This window comes from Chiloscyllium punctatum, chromosome 31 (genome assembly GCF_047496795.1).
Source record: "Chiloscyllium punctatum isolate Juve2018m chromosome 31, sChiPun1.3, whole genome shotgun sequence".
NCBI classification, from domain to species: Eukaryota; Metazoa; Chordata; class Chondrichthyes; order Orectolobiformes; family Hemiscylliidae; genus Chiloscyllium; species Chiloscyllium punctatum.
Window position 1 is genome coordinate 43,414,125 of NC_092769.1, and position 22,989 is coordinate 43,437,113.

Sequence of the window (22,989 nt, forward strand, 5' to 3'; positions counted from 1 at the left end):
GGTATCCTTGTGTCTTTCTGGTTGCATGGTTAATTAAAGACTTGTCCTTCTACAAAGCAAAGTTGTGGCTTCATTGTTCCTGGGAAATGTGCCATGATTTTTCAGACTTTCAAAAACAAATGAACTCTCTCTCCACACTCACCACGCTGACATGGACTTGGCTGTGTCTCAGTACTTTTCCAGTCACATTGAGATTTGAAATATTTGCCCACGGACAGAATGCACACCTTTCCATCCAGATGAAAAGGCCAATGATATTCAGATCGGCACGGATCAAGTAACTATCAGATTTGACCATGAAGTTCAATTTGTATTTCTCATCCGCAAATCCACCCTTTCAGTACCATACAACAGAGCACACAAGTTACCACTGTTAATACAGGATGGAAATTCATAAGACAATTGTAGTATTAAACTGTAGTTTTCTTGTTTCTCCCAAAGCTTTAAACCTCAGTCTCACAATTTCTCTCTTCTGTGAACTGAAATCCAAACCAATCCCCCCACTCCTTTCCTCCACACCCAGTTCTCTCACACACTCTCTCTTCGAATCCAGTTTCCTAGCTCCTGATGAGAACCATCCTGCATACACAGCTTCCTGCACACTCTGGCCAAGACCCATCTTACTAAAATGAGCCAAATTAGAATTCTAATTGCAGGCCCATCCTTGTCCCTTTCCATAACAACCCTGAATCTTCACAAAAGAGTTCTAATAACTTTCTGCAAAACGCTGCACCACTGATAGTCTGATCACATATCAGGGTAGCAAGAGAGGGGCCATTCCCCTGGGTCCTGCTCCCAGAGGGATGAAGCTGCTAATGATAGATTAATCCCTCACACCCACAGCCTCCTTCCCAGGCACTGACCTATACTGTGCATAATCCCACAATTGCCAGCACTGCACCCATGCACTTGTCTCCCCTCCTACAGCACGAGCTCCCGATCATACAGGAGTCCAGGTGATTGACAGCAGCTGCTGCCCAATATATCAGAATCCCTACAGTATGGAAACAGGCCCTTCGGCCAAACAAGTCTATACCGACCCTGCAAACAGTAACTTACACAGACCTATGCCCCCTAACTAATTTAATCAATACTATGGGCAATTTCGAATGGCCAATTCACCTGCTCTGCACATCTTTAGATTGTGGGAGGATGCACAAACCCCACACAGACAGTCGCCCGTGGCCGGAATCGAACCCGGGTACCTGGTGCTGTGAGGCAGCAGTGCCAACCACTGAGCTGTCTCTATAGGGTGGAGGGGGCGGGGCTGGAGGACTGGGACAACGAGATTGTAAACAATGAATGAATGTGGTGAACACTGGGAGATGGACAGGTCAGTGAGGGACAGGAGCAGTGCAGCAGCAGGCGGGGATCCTGGACAAACTGAGCAATGGGAGAGTCTGACAGGAGAGAAACTACAGGAAGGGTCTGTTTGGAGGCTCAGGCAGGGACAGCTGGGAGACAGTATGGCCTGGTGGCTTGGGCAGGTTTACTAATCAGCCTCTTCAAAGATGCTGTTACTCAACTCTGAGCCTGATCCTCCTGATCTAGAGGTAAGGACACGTACACTATTCCCTGGTGGGCAAGGGATACAAGGACTGCCTTTCAAAAGGAACTCCCCTGTGTTGGTGACATGAACAAGACTCAATACAGACTCACTGAGAAAATGCTGGCGTCCTTGAACTTCATCCAGAATATTAACACCTATAACTGGGCAACGCAGACCCCAATGTACAGAGTTAAATCCTGGATACCAATAACAGCTTTGTGCATGGGAAATCATATCTCATGAATTTGACTCAGTTTTTTTTAAGAAGTAACAAAGAGGATTGCTGAGGTCAGAGCATGGACATGATCTACATGGACTTCAGTAACGTGTTTGACAAGGTTCCTCATGGGAGACTGGTCAGCAAGGTTAGATCGCATGGAGTACAGAACTGGCCCGAAGGTAGAAGGCAGAGGGGGCTTTTCAGGCTGGAGGCCTGTGACCAGTGGAGTCTCACAAGGATCGGTGCTGGATCCACTACTTTTCGTCATTTATATCCATGATTTGGATGTGAACATAAGAGGTATTGTAAATAAGTTTGCAGATGACACCAAAATGGGAGATGTAGTAGACAGTGAAAAAGATTACCTCACAGTACAAGAGGATCTGGATCAGATGGTTGATGGATTGAGGAGTTTAGTTTAGAAAAATGCGAGCTGCTGCATTTTGGAAAAGCCAACTTTAGCAGGACTTATACAGTTAATAGTAAGTTCCCGGGGAGTGCTCTAAACAAAAAGAGTCCTTGCAGGTTCATAGTTCCTTGACAGTAGAGTAGCAAGTAGATAGGATAGTGAAGGCAACAGTTGGTCCGCTTGTGTTTACTGGTCAGAGCATTGAGTATAGGGGTTGGGAGGTCATAGTGCGGCTGTACAGGACATTGCAAAAGTTGCCGAATCAATATTCCATAGAATTCTGTTCTCCTTCCTATCAGATGGATGCTCTTAAAGAGATCAGAAAAGAATTAAAGCATTGTTGTGGTTCTGTTCGCCGAGCTGGGAATTTGTCTTGCAAACGTTTCGTCCCCTGTCTAGGTGACATCCTCAGTGCTTGGGAGCCTCCTGTGAAGCGCTTCTGTGCTGTCGCTTCCGGCATTTATAGTGGCCTGTGTCTGCCGCTTCCGGCTGTCAGTTCCAGCTGTCCGCTGTAGTGGCCGGTATATTGGGTCCAGGTCAATGTGCTTGTTGATAGAGTCTGTGGATGAGTGCCATGCCTCTAGGAATTCCCTGGCTGTTCTCTGTTTGCCCAACTCTATCAACAAACACATCGACCTGGACCCAATATACCGGCCACTACTGCGGACAGTTCGAACTGACAACCGGAAGCGGCAGACACAGGCCACTATAAATGCCGGAAGCGACAGCACAGAAGCGCTTCACAGGAGGCTCCCAAGCACTGAGGATGTCACCTAGACAGGGGACGAAACGTTTGCAAGACAAATTCCCAGCTCGGCGAACAGAACCACAACAATGAGCACCCGAGTTACAAATCTTCTACCAAACTTAGAATTAAAGCATGTTGCCAGGGTTGAATAGGCTGTTTTCCCTGGAGCGTCAGAGGCTGAATGGTGACCTGAAAGAGATTTTTAACATCAGGCTGGGCATGGACAGGGTAAATAGACAAGATATTTGCCCTGCAGTGGGGGAGTACAGAACGAGGGGACTGGGAGGGAGGGTAGGTAGGTAGACAGGGATGGGTGGATTTAGAGGGGTGGGACTGAAATGGGTGGAGAAAGAGAGGGGGGATTGAGAGGAGTGGCATAGAGACAGATGAGGACAGAAAGTGGGATTAGAGAGGAGGGGAACAGACACGGGGAACAAAGGGTGGTCGGGCGCGACTGACAGAAAGGGGGAACAGGCCGACAGAGGGGGAGAACAGGCCAACGGGTTGAGGGGTGTGTGGCCGATGTGGGGGGGGGGGGGGTGGGGGAAAAAAAGAGTCAGGCCAACAGAGGGGAGGGGGGAACAGGCCGACGGGGGGGGTGGGGGTGGGCGGGCAGAGAGAGCAGGGGAAGATGGGCAGAAAATGTAGAGTTATTTTATAGATCTTAAGCTCAACCCTGTTCCTGTTTTCTCCTCCTCACCTTAATTCCCTCTGAAGGGCTCAGAACAACTGCGTAGTTCTTGGAAAGTAGAGTTTCAGGGAGATCAGGTTCTGAACGTGGCATTTAGGACACGAACATTGAATGGAACGTGCTGATCAATAAATGGACTCTGGTTCGATTCCACTGTCTGTGTGGTGTTTGCACATTCTCCCTGTGTGTCTGCGTGGGCTTCCTCTGGGTGCTCTTAATTTCCTCCCACAAATCCAAAGACATGCAGGTTAGCTGGATGAGCTTTGGGTAATGGTAGGTTACAGAGTTAGGGTGGAATGCTGTTCCGATGGTTGGTATGGTCTCATGGGCCGAAAGGCCTGCTTCCACACTGTAGGGATTCTGTCACTGAGTATAGGGATTAGGAGGGCACGTTGTGGCTGAGTAGGGCATTGGTGAGGTCAGTTTTAGAATACTGTATTCAATTGTGGTCTCCCTGATTTCACAAAGATGTTACCAGAATAGGACTCAACCTCTTAATGACAAGTTCCTGGGAAGTGTTGACAGACAAACAGACCGTGCAGTGTGGGTTGATAGTTCCTTGAAAGTGTGGTTGAAGGGAGACAGGTCGGTGAAGGTGGTGTGCGGTATGCTAGCTGTTATTGGGCAGTGCATTGAGTATAGGAGTTGGGAGATCATGTTTCGGTTGCAGTTTATTGGCTCGGCCAATTTTGGAATCCCCAGACTGCTTTCAATTGCAGTCTCCCTGCGAAAGGAAAGATGTTGGGAAACTTGCAAGAGTTCAGAAATTTTTTTCCAGGGTGTTGCCAGTATTGGAACATTTGAACCATCGGGAGAGGCTGAATAGGCTGAGGCTATTTCCCTGCAGCACTGGACACTTTAGGTAGTTTTATCGAACTTTATAAAAATTATGAGGAGCAATGATAGTGTGACTAGTCATGGTTTCTTTTTTTCTCAGGGTAGGGGAGTCCAAACAAATGTGAATCTTTTTTCCAAGGTGGAAATGACAAATTCTAGAAGAGAGATGGCAAGTTTAAAGGATATGAAAACCGAACCAACTGAAGATGCTGTGAACCAGGAAGAGAAACAGAAGTTTCTGGAAAAGCTCAGCAGGTCTAGCAGCATCTGTGAAAAGAAATTAGAGTTAACGTATCGGAGGAAGGGTGACCAGACCCAAAACTTTAACTGATTTTTCTTCAGAGATGTTGCATGACCTGCTGAGCATTTCTAACATCTGTGCAAGTTTAAAGGGAGTTGTTTGGCGTATATACCTGACAGGAACTTTATAAAGTGCAGGTGAGACCACATCTGGAGTAATGACAGAAGTTTTGGTCCCTTTATTTAAGGAAATACATCATTCCATCAGAGGTATTTCAGAGAAAATTGACTGGGATGAACCCTGGTTTGCAGGGATTATCTTTAAAGAAAAGGCTGAAGAAGTTGGGACTCTACTCATTGGATTTGGGAAGAATGAGAGGGGATCTCATTGTAACATGTAGGATTCTTAAGGAGTTTGACAGGATAAATACTGAGAGGATGTTTCCCATCATGAGGGAGTCTGGAACCAGATTCTGGGTCAGTCACAGAATCACGGATTCTGTTTTGGATTCGTCAAGTTTAAGGCAACACCGACACAGGTCAGGGGTTTCATAAGCAATGGAGCTGGGGTGAGGTGGAGACAAGCAACATTTTAAGAGATTGGAATTCCTGGTGTTTGTGATTGTGTAGATGTCTGATCAGAAGGTCACCTTGGGGTCAGATATGAGAGCAATATTGTCAAGAGTGTGGTTCTGCCTCAGACAGTTCCCAGGGAGAGTGAGGGGCTCAGCAGTAAGGGAAAGTGATTTGTAATAGCAACTGAAGGCAATGGGTTTAACCATTGCAATGTTCCGTTGCAGGAAATTGCAGCCAATCGCGTAGTGGGAGCGTGATGAGCAGTTTGATAACTGAGTAATGGAGAGGGATGATGGGGAGGGATAGCTGGGCATTGTCAGTGTACATGTGAAACCTAACACGGTGCTTTAGGACAATGTCACCTCCTGGCAGTATGGAGGTGAGAAACAGGAGGGACCAAGGAGAGATCCTTAAGGGACACCAAATACAGGGAATTCAGAAAGGAAAGGGAGAGTCAGGATGGAGTAGGTTTTTGCAACAACGGTGGGGTCAAATATTAGTTTGTAGCAGAATGGGAGAGAAGGACATAACCAGAAAAGACAGACAGGTAGAGCAAGGAACAATATCTGTGAATGGGGGAGGGGGGGTGATGAGGAGGAGGAGCAGCCCAACTCCAAAAGTACTATTCCTACATCAGTGACATCACCCAACTCCACCCTAGTCTCAGCTCATTTACTGAAATACTCCTCCATCCCTGTGTTATCTCCAGACTTCATGATCCAAACACACTCCTGGCCAGCCTCCCACATTCAACTTCCATGTAATCTCAAGAGTATCTAAAACCCTACTGCCCAAGCGCTCACTTGTACCAAAACTTGTTGATTCATCAAAAGGCTCCTATTAACAAGCAACAATTTAAAATTCTCACCCTTGATGTAATTCCTGGCTGTGAACATCCCTGTCTCCCTGAACCACACAATCTGTGAGACCTCGACAACTCATTTTCTTTCAGACTCCCAACGATATGTTTAATAAATGCTTCACCTGTCTAGCTGTTTCTACCGTTGCCAAGGCAACACGGTATGGAATTCCCACCCTAACCCCCTCAGACCTGCTTTCCTCCTTTAAGGTATTCCTGAAAACCTGCTTATTTGGCAATTCTTTTGATCACCTGACCTAATATCTCCAGCTGTGGCCTTATGTCACAAGTTCTCAATCATATGTCTGTGGAATTATAAACATGATAAAAAAAAACAACTGTTGTTGATTTGCACACATTTTGTCAATTCTTCACTGTCGCTGAGTGAATAATCTATAACAGCTCTTACCCAAACACATTGTAGGAGCACCTTCACCACACGAACTGTAGCTGTACAAGGAAGTCAAACATCACCTTCTCTATAGGCAATGGGGCTTTGGCACTGATCACTGGTATCTGTGGACGGAGAAACACACAGTTGATATTTCAGGGAGTGCAAAATGCATTATCGGGAGGGAAAATGGTACAGAATTTGGGATTTTTTAATTTGTGTTTTACTACGTGCACCAAGTTCTGTAAAACCTCTCATCCCATACCATGAAAATTTCCTCCTCTTCCTGGTCAATATGTTTTTCCTTCCCCCTGCCCTGCACCTTCACACATTTCCAATGCCTTGGTCACAACAACACTGTGCTGTCAGTGAAGTTTATCACGTGGTTGAGTATTGCCCCGCCCCTCATTCATTCTGATTGGTTGAAAGACCAACGAGCACCTCTAGCCCCGTTCCCCCACTCTTATTGGTCCTGCGCTGACATCAATAATCCGAGGCCCGTTGTGGGCTGGAGCATGCTCAGTGCTTCCTGCTTTTACTGCTGTTCATCAGGTATGAGAGAGAGAGGGCTCATCCCTGTTTCTCCTGAGGTCAGACAATAACAACAACTACCTGCATTGTATGGAGCCTTTCACATTGACAAATCTCCTCAAATGCTTCACGAATGATGGAAACGTTGATTAAAGAGAACGATTTTTAGATACATCTTTAAGGCGGAGAGAGGGAGTTAGGGAGGATATTCCAAAGGTTCGTGTCCTCGGCAGCTTCAATCGTGGAGTGATATAGGTGGGGAACAGCTCACAATGGAGACAGCTAGTGGCTAACCATGAGTTGGATTAGTGGTGCTGGAAGAGCACAGCAGAACAGGCAGCATCCAACGAGCAGCGAACGTCGATTTCGCTGCTCGTTGGATGCTGCCTGAACTGCTGTGCTCTTCCAGCACCACTAATCCACTATTTGCTTTCCAGCATCTGCAGTCATTGTGTTTACTTCATTGATGCTAACCATAAGTTAACAACCTCATGTCGTAGCCCCCTACCCCACACACCAGTTCTCACAGTCTGCCATTACACACTACCTATAGTTAGCCACTAACAGTCTCCATTAACAGCTAATCATCCTCCCCCAGACAGATTGTTATCCACTCCTTTACCCAACCGTTCTTCTCACTCTATCCCCACCTATCGTTTACTCCTTTTATCCTCCCCCCACACTAACTTCTGCACTAAAACTGACTTGTTTTCTCAGTAATATCTGTCCTGAGGAAGGGACACTGGGTCTGAAACTTTATCTGATTTCTCATCACAGATGCTGCCAGACCTGCTGAGCTTTTCCAGAACCTCCTGGTTGTTGTTTCTGATTTACATCTTCTGCAGTTCTTTTGGTTTTAATTTACCGGGAGTTTGTAATTCAGGTCCCACAGCCTCTGTCCCAGTCTCTGCTGTCTCTCCCAACCCCAAACAGTGACACGGCATCTGCACAGCTCATGGACAGGCGCTGTCTTGCTGGCCACACCCCTCATTCACTCCCATTGGCTGCAGGACCACACAACCTCTCCTATTGGTCTGGAGCTGTCGTTAATTAAGCTGGCGCCGATTGAGAGTGGTTGGTTCCTCCCTGTCTCTGCCCTGGGATGAGCTCCATCATTCACAGTGAATGGGGCTGTATCACAGAGCACAGGGGCTGGGGGCTATTCAGCCCATTGGGGCTGTATTCTCTCCCTCTGGAGATGCTGCAAGTCGGTCCCAAGTCCCCTCCCATGTGCCCACGGCCCCCCAAATCTTACCTTAAAAAGTAAAATTCCAAGTCTGTTTCAGAATACCTGCTGAATCTGTGTCGTTCAGACTGTTCCAGATGCTCAGAACTTACTGAGGAAAATAGTATTCACATTTTCACCTTGTATTATTTGCCAATTACTTGAAAGTAGTTACTAAAAATTGTGACAGTGCTAACAATTCCTCTCTCTCTCTGCAAATTCAAGACCTTGGAACCAAATCTGCACCAGGTCGAAATCACTGCTTCACCTTCTCAGCTCCAAGGATATTTATGTTTGCTTCAGCTAGCTCGCCACAAAATAGAGGAATGCATCTTAATTTATTAGGATCAAAGAAACAGACCTTCGGTCCAATTCGTCCATGCCAACGAGGAATCCTAAACGAATGGATTCCCATTTACCAGCTATTGGCCTGTATCCATCAAAACCCTTCCTATTCATGGACCCAATTGGAAGCCTTTTAAATGTTGTGATTTTTCAGCCTTCACGACTTCATCTGGTAACCCCTCCCATACACACACCACACTCAGCTTGAAAACGTTGCCTTTTAGATCCCTTTTAAATGTTTCCCCTCTCAATTTAAACCCAGGTGCTCTAGTTTTGGATCCACCTAACCTGAGGAAATAGGACCCCGGCTGCTCACCTTATTCACACCCCTCGTGATTTTATATATCTCCATGAAGTCACCTCTCAGTCTTTGACTCTCCAGAGAAAATAGCCCCAGCCTATTCAGCCTCTCCCTGTCGGCCAAATCCTCCAATTTTGGCAACGTTTTTGTAAATCTTGTCCAAACCTTTTCAAGTTTCACAACATCCTTCCCAGAACAGGAAAATTCAAACTGAAAACAGAATTCCAGAAGTGGCTTAACCAATGTCCTGTCCAGCCACAATATGACATCCCAGCTTCTGTATTCAATGCATTGACCAATAATGGAGAGCATTAATGGAGTCCCATTTGCCAGCGGTTCACCCTTATCCCTCTAAATCGTTCCTCTTCATGTACCCAATCAAATGCCTTTTAAATGCTGCTGTACTAGACTCCACCCCTTCCTCTGGCAGTTCACTCCATACTTGCAATGCCCTCAACATGAATAAGATGCCCCTTAGATCCCTTTTAAATCTTTTCCCTCTCACCTTATGCCTGTACCCTCTAGTTCTGGACCCACCGAACTTGGGAAAAAGTCCCTGACTGCTCACCTTATCCATGCCCTTCATGATTTTATAAGATCACCGCTCAGACTCCAACTCTCCAGGGAAAATAGACAGCCTATTCAGCCTTGCCCAATAAGCTCAAACCGTCCAACCCTGGCAAAATCCTTGCAAATGTTTTCTGAACCCTATCAAGTTTCTCAACGTTATTCCGAGAACAGAGAGATTGGAACTGAAAACAGAATTCCAGAAGGGCCTCAATCAGTGCCCTGTCCAGCCACAATATGACGTTACAACAGCTGCATTCAATGCATTGACCAATAACGGGGAGCATACCAAATGCTGCATTCACTCCCTTACCTACCTGTGACTCTACGTTCAAGGAACTAGGAACCTGCACTCAAAGATCTCTTTGTTCAGCAATGTTCCCCAGGACTTTACCATTAAGTGTATAAATCCTGCCCTGATTTGCCTTTCCAAAATACAACAGCTCACATTTATCTAAATTGAACTCCGTCTGCCATTCCTTGCTCCAATGGCTCATCTGATCAAGATCCTGTTGTATTCTGAACTAACCTTCTTTATTCTACACATCCAATTTTGGTGTCTTCTGTAAACCTACTAACCATACCTCATATATTCACATTCAAGTCATTTATTTAAGGGCCCAATATCCATCCTTGCAGCACATTGCTGCTCACAGGCCTCCAGTCCGCAAAGCAACCCTCCATCATCATCCTCTGTCTCCTACCTTCCAGGCAGTTTTGTAATGGCTTGCTCTCCCTGCATTCCATGTTATCTAACCCTGCTAACCAGTCTGCTTTGTGGAACCTTGTTGAATGTTCATATAAACAACATTCACTACCTGGCTTAATCAATTTTCTTTGTCACTTCAAAACACTCACTCAAGTTAGTGAGACCCAATTGTGTATGTACAAAGCCACATTGACTCTCCCTGATCATTCCTTACCTTTCCAAAGAGATGGATATCCTGTCCCTCAGAATCCCTTCCAACAACTTGCCTGCCACTGACTTCAGGCTCACTGTTCTCTTGTTCCATGGCATCTCCTTACCACGTTTTTAAAAATAATGGCACCTCACCTGTCGCTATCAATGATACAAATACCTCAGGAGAGGCCCAACAATCACTTCCCTAGATTTCCAGAAAGTTCCAGGATACACCTGATCAGGTTCCAGGGCTTTATCCACCTTGATGCGATTTAAGACATCCAGTACCACCACCTCTGTAACATGGACACTTTTCAAGTTACCAGTGTTTATTTCTCCAAACTCTCGAGCTTCATATACTTCACCAATAAAAATGACGTGAAATATTTGCATATCTTTTGCACCCCCTGTGGTTCCATAGACAGCCTTGTTCAAAACCATACCCTGAGCCCATCTGCCTGACCTGTCAGGTCTCTTGCACTGAAATAAATGCAGTGTAACTGGTCCATCGCACCTCATTCTGTGACTTGCTCTTGCCTGCCTTGACAGTCTGACCTGTGAACATTACCAGCCTCAGACTCACCTCTTTTCTCACTATCCCTTTAGGATTACCCCGACTCCCTCACTGGTTTAATGCCTCCCGAGTGGCACTAGCAAATCTCCCTGCTCGTCAGGACCCCATGCTTTCACCTTCCTACGCCATTGGTACCAATGTACAATGACCTCCCACTGGTTATTTTCCCTTTTGAGAATATTCTGCTCCCTCAGAGACATCCTTGACACTGGCACCAGGGCGGCACCACCCCATTCTGATGTCTCACTGTCAGCTGCAGAAACGGCAGACTGTGCCCCTGACTAGAGAGTCCCCTCTCACCATCGATCGTGTGGAACTGGATATACTTCACATTATGTTAGAAGCCAGTCTCAGTACCAGTAACTTGGCTGTCAGTGCGACATTCCCCTGAAAGTGTATTACCACCTACATTTTCCAAAACCGTATACTTGTCTGAGATGGGGATAGCCACAGGAGACTCCTGCAGTACCAACCTACCCCTCCTAGCTTTCCTGGAGGTAACCCATCTACCTGACTGTATCTGCAGTATCCTGCATTCCTGAGACTGCCACCTATCACACCGCCCACCCCACCCCCGGCTCCTGTCAATTCTTCACTGCCTTTAATCACTCCTCCACCAATCCATACGTTCCAATAGGATTTGCAATCACACTTCCTGCAGACAATTATCAGGATCATTGAAACTCTCCCTAATCTCCCTCATCTGACAGGAACAGCACGCCACTCTACAACAGGCCATCTCTCCGCCTTAACAATCGACAGACCAAGACAAAGGCACAGTCTTACTGCTCGAAAAATACTGCCCGAGAATAACTTAATGCTTACGTTTTATATCTTAAACATTTAATCAAGAGACCCTAAGACATTAAAAAGAAATAGTCACCTGACTCACGATTGTAGATTTAATAAAATAAAACCGACTAAGATTGATATTTGAAGAGACTGAAACTCACTGAGCTGATCCCCGGCTCTGAGTACTTCCAAGGGTGAGGTCTCTCTGAGGGCAGCTGTGAAATGTCACTGTTTCTCTTCTCTGCCCACTCCATTTCCAGAGAGGTTTTTAACTTCACAACAAGTCAGCTCAGAGAGGTCACTGCTTGGTTTTATTCACTGGGGGTTGCCCTTGCTGCCCAGACCAGTATTTATTGGCCACCTTTACTTGTCTTGGAGAAAGTGGTGGTTAACCGCCTCCCTGAAATGCTGCAGTCCATGTACACCACAGTGATGTTTGGACAACAATCCCCCTCTGGCCCCACAACCCTCCCTGTCTCTGTAATCCCCCTCCAGCCTCACCACCCTCCCTGTCTCTGTAATCTCCCTCCGGCTTCAGAAATTACATGGCCGTGGCTTAAGGTTTTTATTTGGATTCATTTTTGTTTAATAACCCACCCACCCCCGAAAAATAAGTGAAATATTTCGCCCTCAAACAAATTTCTGTTGATTGACCTTTTGGAGAGGCTGACACATGGACGTTGCAGTATTTTATCTCACATTGTACACGTAGAATGATGGAACTTTATTTTAAACATTGCTAAAAAGGGAGGCAATGGCTTAATGGTATTCCTGCCAGATGAGTGATATGTACAGTGTTCCGAGGATTAGGGATAGAATCCCAACATGGCTGATGGCAGCATCGGAATTCAATACAATCTAGAATGAAAAGGCGAATGATGACCATGAAACTATTGTTGATTGTTAGTAACCCATCTGGTTTACTAATGTCCTGTAGGGAAGGAAACGGTCATTCTCACCTGGTCTGGCCTACATGTGACTCCAGACCCACAGCAATGTGGTTAACTCTCAACTGCCCTCAGGAAAAAAATACTTTAAAAACTGTTAAAAAAATACTCCGCAGGTATCACTTAAAAACTGGCTGTTCCCATTGGGACTGTGAATTTCTGAAAGGCCTGAACTAAAACTGAGTTTCAGCTTCACCTTCTCCCTGTCTCACCCCACTCTGTTTACACCCAACTCCAGAACACTCTCATTGAGCCAAGCAGCCCTCATAGTGCAGCCCTGTCATTTTCATTGTCTGCTCACACCTACACTGCCCTCAGCCTCCTGTCCTGTTCCAATGCATTTCAATGGGAGCTCAGGGACAGCACCTCATCTTTCAATTCAGCCTTTTGTAACCCCAGAGTCAACATGGACCTCAGCAGTTTCGGAATGAACAGACAGTTGTCAGAAGCTGGAACATTCCACCTGAAAAGGTAATGGAATTTTAGTCCAAAAGGATTTTTAATGGGAAGTTTACAGGTAATTAAAAATATGAAGTTTACAGGTTAACATCATGAAGTGGGTGATTGGGTCTAAATCTGAGAGTTCTTACAAAGAGACGAGGTGTAATTTGGATAAATCTGTGCTCCCTCTCAGGCTTATATCTCCTTCCTCAGCTGTAGGGCCCAGAACACAGCAGATACCCAAAGGGTGACCCAATCATGAATTTGTACATCTTTCTTCTTAACAAAAATATTGGAGATATCTTCCCACAAACAGAGCAGAGAAACCTTTCTCCTTCCACAGTTAAATGCCAATAACATTCAGATCCTGATGACCCCATTGACTGTAAAAACTTGCTTTTGAGATCCCAGCCCCAATTATTCTCATTTAATATCCTATGAAATGAATTCACAAAACAAAACTCAGTCAGTACAGGAAGAATATAAAGACACACTTTTTTCTTGGTATGTGCTTGATGTGTAAATGCCTCTTTTCAAGTTGCACGCCCCCCCCCCACCACCCGAGGAAGGGGACATGCACATGCGCCTCACTATACCTTACCCCCAATAAAAATGGCGGCCATATCCCAGGACCTTTCACAGCCTGAGGGCCGCAGCCACTTTCCCATCTGCTGCAAACGGGGGATTAAGAGTTTCCAGTTCAGACTTTCAAACCGCACAGAGTGTAATTAAAACTTTCCAGTCGAAAGTGACTCATTATCTCCGTCTCCAAGGCCACTCTCCCCTTCCCTGTTTGTGTCTCCCACATTCACCGACGGCCGAGTTACGTGGCACTGCATCAGCAGAGTTACTGGTGACGTGTCATACCACTGGCCACGCCCCTCATTCACTCCCATTGTTTGGATGACCAACTAGTTGCACTTGGTCCACCAGTCCCACCACCTTTTCCTATTGGTCCGAAGCTGCCATCAATCAGCTGGACCCCATTGTGAGGTCAGTGGTGGGATCCTCCCCCTGTCTGAATCAAACCTGGACGGTGTATGGATGGTGTCAATCAGGAACAACAAGCAGATGGTGCTGGGAAATCTCAGCAGGTCTGGCAGCATCTGGGAACAGAAATCTGTCCAGTGGCCCTTCCTCAGAACCGATGGAGCTGGGAAAATTAGAATTCTGACGCTGTGGAAACAGGCCATTTGGCCCAAAAGGTCCACAGCATCCCTCCGAAGGGTATCCCACCCAGACCCATTCACCTACCCTATTACTGTATATTTCTCCTGACTAATGCAACTAACCTACACATCCCTGAGCATTATGGGAAATTTAGCTTGGCCAATTCAACTAACCTGCAGATCATAGGGGTTAAAGAGTAAATAATAGGCAGGGACATAACCCAAAGAGAGACTCGAACATTTGGAAAGACAAAGGAGTGGATTACCATCTGGCTTGGGGGGGGGGGTGCATAGCTGTTAATGGAGGGGACAGGAACCTGTGTCTGGCAGCATCTCAGTGGAGGTGGCGGAAATGGCGACTGATGATCTACGTTCTGCTGCAAAAACAGACCCCGAGCTTCCAGCTGCCTGCCACTTTAACACACGAGCCTGTTCCCTGGCCAACATCTCTGTCTCATGCTTACTGCAGTGTTCCAGTGAGGCCAGAACATACCAAATGGCCCCATATTTCAAGGAGTGCAATTTCCCCTCCCATGTGGTCAATACCATCCACTATATCTCCTCCACTTCCTGCACCTCTGCCTTTGAAACCCACACCTCCAATTGCAACAAGGATAGAACACCCCCCCCCCCCACCCCAAGTCCTTACCTTCCACCCAGATACAACACATCATCCTCTGCCATTTCCACCAGCAACAATCAGACCGCACCACCAGATTCTTAAGGGGTTTGACAGAATAAATACTGATGTGTCTGAGGGTAAATACTGAAAGGGGAGTCTGAAACCAGATTCTGAGCCAGTCACAGAATCAAGGGTTCTGCTTTGGATTCGTCAAGTTTAAAGGTAACACAGACATGGGTAAGGGTTTTTAGTAGCAATGGAGCTAGGGTGAAGAGGAGATAAGCAACGGTTTAGAGATTGGAATTCCTGGTGTTTGGGATTGTGTAGATGTCTAATAAGAAGGTCAGCTTCGCGTCAGATATAACAGCAACATTGTGAAGAGTCTAGTTCTGCTGCATAATTCCCAGTGAGAGGGAGAGGTTCAGCAGTTAGGAAAAGGAATTTGTAAGGCAATGGGTTTAACTGTGACAATGTTTCATTGGAGGAAATTGCACCTAATCAAGTAGTGGGAATGTGGTAAGTAATTTGATAACTGAGTAACAGTGGAGTAATGGAGAGGGATGATGGGGAGGGAGAGTTGGGCAACATCAGTGTACATGTTAAACCCAACATGGTGCTTTTGCACAATATCACCTCCTGACAGTATGTAGGCAAGATACAGGAGGGGCCAAGGATAGATCCATGAGGGACACCAAATGCATGGAATTCAGAAAGGAAAGGGAGTGTGGAGATGGAGCAGGATTTTCCAACAAACGTGAGGTCAAATATCAGTTTTTCACAGAATGGGAGAGAAGGACCATAACCAGAAAAGACAGAACAAGGAACAATGTCTGTGAATAGGTGAAGGGGACTGATGAGGTGGAGGAGAAAAGAGAGTTGGAAAGTCTATGGTTTAGTGAGATTAGGGTAAAGGGTCAAGAGGAGCTCTGATAAGGCTTGACAGGAGATGAGATTGGAGAAAAATGTAGGTTTGGACAAAAACAAAGAAACCAAACCTGGGTAAGTGATATTTAAAGTGAGTGAACAAACCTAATGTATTTAAATTTTATCCAAAATATTAAAACAAACGACTGAAGTCCTGGTTCGAATCCCATCTTGGCAGATGGTGGAATCTGAATTCAAGAAAAAATAACTGGAATTAGGAATCTCCTGATCTCCATGGAAACATTGTCAATGGCAGAAAAAACCCTCCCAACCTGACAGTGGCCCAGCCAGCTACTCACTGTATTAATCACTGCAAAGTCTTAACAAAGGAATGAAACTGGATGGACCACTCGTCATCTAAGAAGGCACTAGAAAATACAACCACAGAATCAGCCCTCTCAATGGTGCAATGTCCTCCAGACTAACATCTGGATTTTGGTGCCAAATTATGCCGAGCTGTCTCACAGACCAATCAAGGAACAGCCTGACATACTCATACTCATGAAATCAACCCTTACAGACAATGACCAGACACCACCATCACCATCCCAAGAGATTGAGATTGTAGTGATGGAAAAACACAACAGGTCAGGCAGCATCCGAGGAGAAGGAGAATCGATGTTTCGAGCCTAAGCCAGTTATCAGCCTGACCTGCTGTGCTTTTCCAGCACCAGACTCTTGACTCTGACCTCCAGCATCTGCAGTCTTCACTTTCTCCTGAAATCTCTGGATATGTCCTGCCCCACCAGCAGGACAGACCAGGCAGAGGTCATGGCACAAGACAGGGAGGATTTGCCCTTGGAGTACTCAGCATGGACTCCGGACACCAGGAAATCTCATGGCTCCTGCTGATTACCACGTACTGTCCTCCCTTGGCTGATGGATCAGTTCTTCTTCATGTTGAACAACATTTGAAGGAAGCACTGAGGAAGTAAAATGGTGTCAAACGTACTCTGGGTACAGGATTTCAATGTCCACTATCGAGACGAGCTCTGCAACAGAATTACTGACTGAGGTGGTCAGGTCCTAAAGGGTATAGCTGCTCAACTGAGTCTACAGCGGGTGGTGAGGGAACCAACAAGAGGGAAAAACAAGAGTGATCTCATTGTTATGAATTGACCAGCTGCAGATCCATCTGTCCATGACAGTATCAGAACGAGCGACCATCACACATTCCTTTTGGAAACACAAGTCTTAGCTTAAGGTTGAGAAAAACCTCCATCGCGTTGAGTGGCACTATCACCGTTCTAAATGGGACAGACTCTGAAGAGATGTAGGATCTCAAACTCGGTATCTCTGAGGCACTGTGGGACATCAACAGCAGCAGAACTGTACTCCAGCACAATCTGTAATCTCATGGGTTTGCAAATCCCGCTCTCACCCATCACAATGGACAGGAAAGGAGGGCATGCCATGAGCAGCACCAGGCAGACTTAAAAATGAAGTGCCAACCTGGTGAATCTACCAAACAGGACCATCTGCATTTCAAACAGCATCAGCAGCAAGCAACAGAGCTAAGTGATCCTACATCCAGTGGAACCGATCGGAGCTCTGCAGTTCTGCCACACCCAGTTGTGAACGGTGATGGACAATTAAACAACTCACTGAAGGAAGCATCACAGATATCCCCACCCTGACTGATGGAGGGGCCTCACACACCCATGCACCAGATAAGACAACAGCATTTGCAGCAATCTGCATCCAGAAGTGCAAAGTGGGATGATCCATCTCAGCCTTCTCCAGTGGTTTCTAACATCACAGATGTGAGTTTAAGCCAGTTCGGTTGAGTTTGAATAACATCAAGAAATGGTTAAGTCGTGCAAAGGCTATGGGCCCTGCAAATATTCTGGCAATAACACTGATGGTTTGTGCTCCTGAACTTGCCACCCACCAAGCCAAGTACCGCTCCAGCACTGGCATCGACCAACAATGTGGAACATTGCCCAGGGATGTTCAACACAAAAACACAGGGCAATACAACCCAGCCAATTTCCATCTATCAGTCCACACTCGACCAGCAAAGTGATGGAAAATGTTATCAACAGGGCTATCAAGCAGCAGCTGCTCAGCAACAGTCAGCTGAGTGACACTCATTTTAGTCTCCACCAGGGCCACTCAGCTCCCGATTGTGTTACCGCCCTGATTCACAACCTGACAACCAGCTGAATCCCAGAGGCGAGGTGAGGGTGACAGCCCAGTCCCACTCTAAGGCCACTAAGCTGATTCCACCCTTGTCTCAGCTCATATACTCTCATCCATCTTGTCATATCTCCAGACTTCATTATCCAAACATACTCCTGGCCAGCTTCCCACATTCAACCTCCCTGTAATCTCAAGAAAAACTAAATCTCTATTGCCCAAGTACTCCCTTGTACCAGAACTTGTTGATCCATCAAAAGGCTGCTATTCATAATCAAGAACATAGAGCTACAGCGATGTATAGCTTGGAAACAGACCCTTCAATCCAACCCGTCCATGCCGACCAGATATTCCAACCCAATCTAGTCTCACCTGCCAGCATCCGGCCCACATCCCTCAATTTAAAATTCTCACCCTTGATTTAATTCCTGGTTGTGATCATCCCTAGCTCACTGCGTCACACACCCTTTGAGACCTCGACAACCCATTCTGTTCGAGACTCCCAATGATCTGTTAATTCATTACTTCACCTGCGTGGCTGCTTTTACAGTTGCCAAAGCAACAAGGTCTGAAATTTGCAGCTAAAACCTCTCAGGTCTGCTTTCCTCCTTTAAGACATTCCTCAACACCTGCTTATTTGGCAATGGTTTTGGTCACCTGACCTAATATCATCCTTCTCTGGCCTTATGTTTAAAATTCTCAATAATATTTTTGTGGAATTATAAGCATGATAATAAAAATACAAACTGTTGTTGATTTGGACATTATCTTCAGATCTTTACTGTTGCTGAATGAATATTCTGTAATGTCTCTTACCCAACCACATTGTGGGAGCACCTTCACCACACAAACTGCAGCTGTACAAGAAAGTCAAACATCACCCTCTCCACAGGCAACAGGGCTTTGGCATTAATCACTGGGATCTGTGGAAGGAGAAACACAGTTGATGTTTCAAGGAGTTCAAAACGGATTACAGGGAATGAAAATGGTGCAGAATGAGATAGTCAGAAATGGAAGGAAGATACACTCGCTTATTAGAAAAAGGAATTCTTGACTGTTAAAGATTTTCCAGAAAATATTGATAAGCAGCACATGGTCAGGGGCTGGGCGGCAGTGAAAAATTAACTTACAGAAATGTTTGTAAAAATCATAGTAAAATACCAAACAGACCAAAAATACACCCATTGTTCGAGATTGAGGAAGCGAGATATTGACAAAGTGGTCATGAGGGAGCCCAGAGATGAAGCAGAGCTGTATAAGCTGTTATGATCCCACAGTCATAGAGATGTATAGCACTGACACAGACCCTTCGGTCTTACTCATCCTTGCCAAACAGGTATCCGAACCTAGTCTATTCCCATTTGCCAGCACTTGGCCCGTATCCCTGTAAATGCTTCCTAATCATATCATGTGTCTATTTAGATGCCTTTAACATGTTTTAATTGTACTAGCCTCTACCACTTCCTCTGCAACTCATTCCACCCACTGCATGAAAGAGTTGTCCTTTAGGGCCCTTTGAAATTTTATCTGTTCACCCTAAAGCAATGCCCTGTACTTCTGGACACCACCACTCCAGGGAAAACACCTTGTTCATTTACTCTATTCATGCCCCTCATGATTGTATAAACCTCCATAACATCACCACTCAGCGGAAAACAGCTCCAGCCTTTTACGCCTCACCCTGTAGCTCAAATCCTCCAACCCTAACAACATCCTTGTAAGTCCTTTTTGAAACCTTTCAAGTTTCACAGCACCCTTCTGATAGGAGGCAGGCCAGAACTGCACACAATATTCCAAAAGTGGCCTAACGAATGTCCTGTACAGCAACATGACCTCCCACATCCTATACTCAATGCTCGAACGAAAGAAAGAAAATATACTGAACACCTTCTTCATCATCCTATCTACCTGCAACTTGACTTGCAAGGACTATGATCCTGCAGTCCAAGGTCTCTTTGTGGCGCAAACGTCTTCAGGGCCTTGCCATTCAGTGTATAAGTCCTGCCCTGATTTGCTTTTCCAAGATGCAGCACCTCACATTTATCTAAATTAAACCCCATCAGATAAATATCTTATTGTAATCTGAGGTAACCTTCTTCATAATCCACAATACCTCCAATTTTGTATGACCTGCAAACTCATTTACGATACCAAGTCATTTAAATGAATGATGAAACAAATCCAGAAATAAACATCCATTTCTCGGAGTTTGAATGTGCTCTGTGTAAATCCTGCCCAATGACTCTGTACCAGAGAAAGGCTGCACATGCGCCTGGCTGCACCTTGCCCCCTACAAAGCTGGCGGCTCCACACGTGTCCAGTGAATTTTTGCCCCAAATAAAGATGGCGGCGCGCACCCATGCCTGCAGCCACACTGAGGCAATTCACCGTTTACTGAAAACAAGAGACTGGGACGTGTTTTCCGATGTGCACAGTTTGTTTGTAAAACCTCTCCGCTCATACAGAATCGCTCTCAACTCCTGCGGTTCCACAGACAGCCTTGATGATTTTTGTGGGTACCCATTCTCTGCCTGCTTACTCATTTGTCCTGAATGTTTTTGTACAATCACTTTGGATTCTCCTTAAACCTATTTCCTAAAGCTATCTCATGTCCTCTTTTTGCCCTCCTGGTTTACCTCGAGTCTCCTCCTACTGCCCCTATACTCCTCTAGGGATTCACACAAAAACAGCTCTCTGTACCTGCCATATGCCTCCTTCATTTTCTTGACCAGGCCCTCAATTTCTTCCGATAGACAGCATTCCCTACACCTTCCAGCCTTGGCCTTAACAGGAACATACTGTCTTTGTACTCTTGTTGTCGCAGGCCTATGGAAGCAATGGCAGATGAGGACAGAGATGCAATCATTCCCAGTAAAGAGGTAATATTGGGAAAGTTAACAGCCTAAAGGTAGATGGGTCTCCTGGCTCTAATGGATTGCATCTCAGGGACTAAAGTAGACGGCGGGGGTAGTGTTTGGAGGGGGTGGTGAATAACAAATAGACTTGTGATAATTCAATTAAAATTTGTTGGATTCTGGGATGGTTTTGAAAGACTGGAAGCTGCAAATGTGGTGCCACTATTTTTCAAAAAGGACCGGTTAGCTTAACTTCTGAGGGGAGAAAATGCTTGAATCTCTCAAGGAAGTAGTGGTGACTTATCTGGGTAGAAATTGTCTCATTTTGCAAAAACAGCATGGATTCATGAAAGGCAGGTCACGTTTAAGGATTTACTGGTATTATTTGAGGATACAATGAGCGCATTGGACAAAGTGGACTTGGTGGATGTGGTGTATCTGGATTTCCAGAAGGTATTCGATAAGTTGCCACACAAAAGGCTGCTGTATAAGGTAAAGATGCACAGCATTATGGGTAATGTATTATCATTGATACAGGATCGGTTAACCAACAAAAAATAAAGAATGGGGATAAATGGGTGTTTGGATTAGTGTTGGCACTACAACTGTTTGCAATTTACACAAATGTTTTGGAGTTGAGGACCAAGTGTACGGTGTCAGAGTTCATATTTGATACAAAGATGAGGTAGAGCAATGTCTGCAGAGGCCACTGTCAGTCTGCACAGGGATACAGATAGGTTAAGTGAGTAGGTAAGGGTCTGGCAGATGGATGACAATGTTGGGATATGTGAGGTCATCCATTTTGGTCGGACTAACAGCTAACTGATGATGAAATGGTGAAAACATGCAGCAGGCTGCTGTGCAGAGGGAGCTGGGTGTCCTTGTACATGAATCATAGGAAGTTGGTTTGCAGGTACAGCAGTTAAATAAGACAGTGAAGGGAATATTGTCCTTCATTGCTAGAGGGATGGTTCTGCTGTAGCTGTACAGGGTGCTGGGGAGGCCACACCTGGAGTACTGTGTACAGGTTTGGTCCCCTTACATTAGCAAGGATGTACTGGCACTGGAGGGAGTACAGAAGAGGTTCACTAGTTTGAGTTGGGAGTTGAGAGGATTGGTATATGTGGAGAGATTGAGAAAACTGGTTTGATAGTCATTGTAATTTAGAAGAATGGGAGGTTGGAGAGGAAAAAATAAAATTATGAAGGGAGTGGATAAGCTTGGAGCAGGGAGGCTATTTCCTCTGGGGGCGGGTCAAACTAGAGCATAACCTCAAAATAAGGGGGAGCAGGTTTAGGACTGAGTTCAGGAGGAGCTTCTTCAGCTAAAGGGTTGTGCATCTGTGGAATTCCCTACCGAGTGCAGCATTTGACGTTATCAACTTGAATGCCTTTAAGGGAAAATGTAGATTTGTGAACAGGAAAAGAATTAAGGGTTATGGTGAGAGAGCAGGAATGTGGAGCTGAGGCCATGAAAAGATCAGCCCTGATCTTATTGAATGGCAGAACAGGCTTGAGGGGCCAGATGAAAGTTCTTGCCTTGTGCCATCAAAATTGGCCTTTGTCCAATTCAGAACCTTAACGTTTAGATCTGGTGTATTATTTTCTGTAACTATTTTAAAACTAGTAGAAATATCAGAATTCCAAACTGTGTTTTCAGGTCATTCAGCCCATCATATTACTACTGACCCTGAGAGCCTCCAAACTTCCCCCTATAACATTGCATTTCCCAGCACCACCCAACCTACACATCCCTGAACATTATGGGTAATTCAGCCTGCATAATCCCCCCAACGTGCACATCCCACAACACTGTGGGCAATTCAGCCTGGATAATCCAACCTACCCTACACATCTTTGGACTGTGGGAGGAAACCAGAGGACCCAGACGAGATCCATGCAGAAAACCCCAATAAGGTGATCATCCCTTTCTTATTTCCCAGTTCCACCTAAATACCTTCACTGGGCGTACTCCCAGGAATATCCTCCCTAAGCAAAAACATAATGCTGTCTCGAATCAAAAATGCCACTCCCCCTCCTTCCTTCTCCCCCTTTCTATTCTTCCTATAGCATCTATACCCTGGAACATTAAGCTGCCAGTCCTATCCATCCCTGAGTGATGCCTCTGTAATTGCTA

General features: G+C 45.6%; 1 long non-coding RNA gene across 11 annotated transcripts in view; it reads right to left on the bottom strand.

The window, feature by feature from the left end:
• Positions 1-22,989, bottom strand: part of LOC140456947 (uncharacterized) — a 62,792-nt gene that overhangs the window by 22,117 nt on the left and 17,686 nt on the right. For 9 of the 11 annotated variants that reach the window (XR_011953268.1, XR_011953273.1, XR_011953274.1 and 6 more), the window contains 3 exons: positions 18,815-18,921; positions 15,965-16,047; positions 6,539-6,645 (listed from right to left, as the gene is read on the bottom strand). This is a non-coding gene — a long non-coding RNA (uncharacterized lncRNA). Of the gene's footprint in view, positions 1-6,538; positions 6,646-15,964; positions 16,048-18,814; positions 18,922-20,698; positions 20,825-22,989 lie in introns of all 11 variants that reach the window. The other 2 variants (XR_011953270.1, XR_011953271.1) reach the window with 2 other exon arrangements.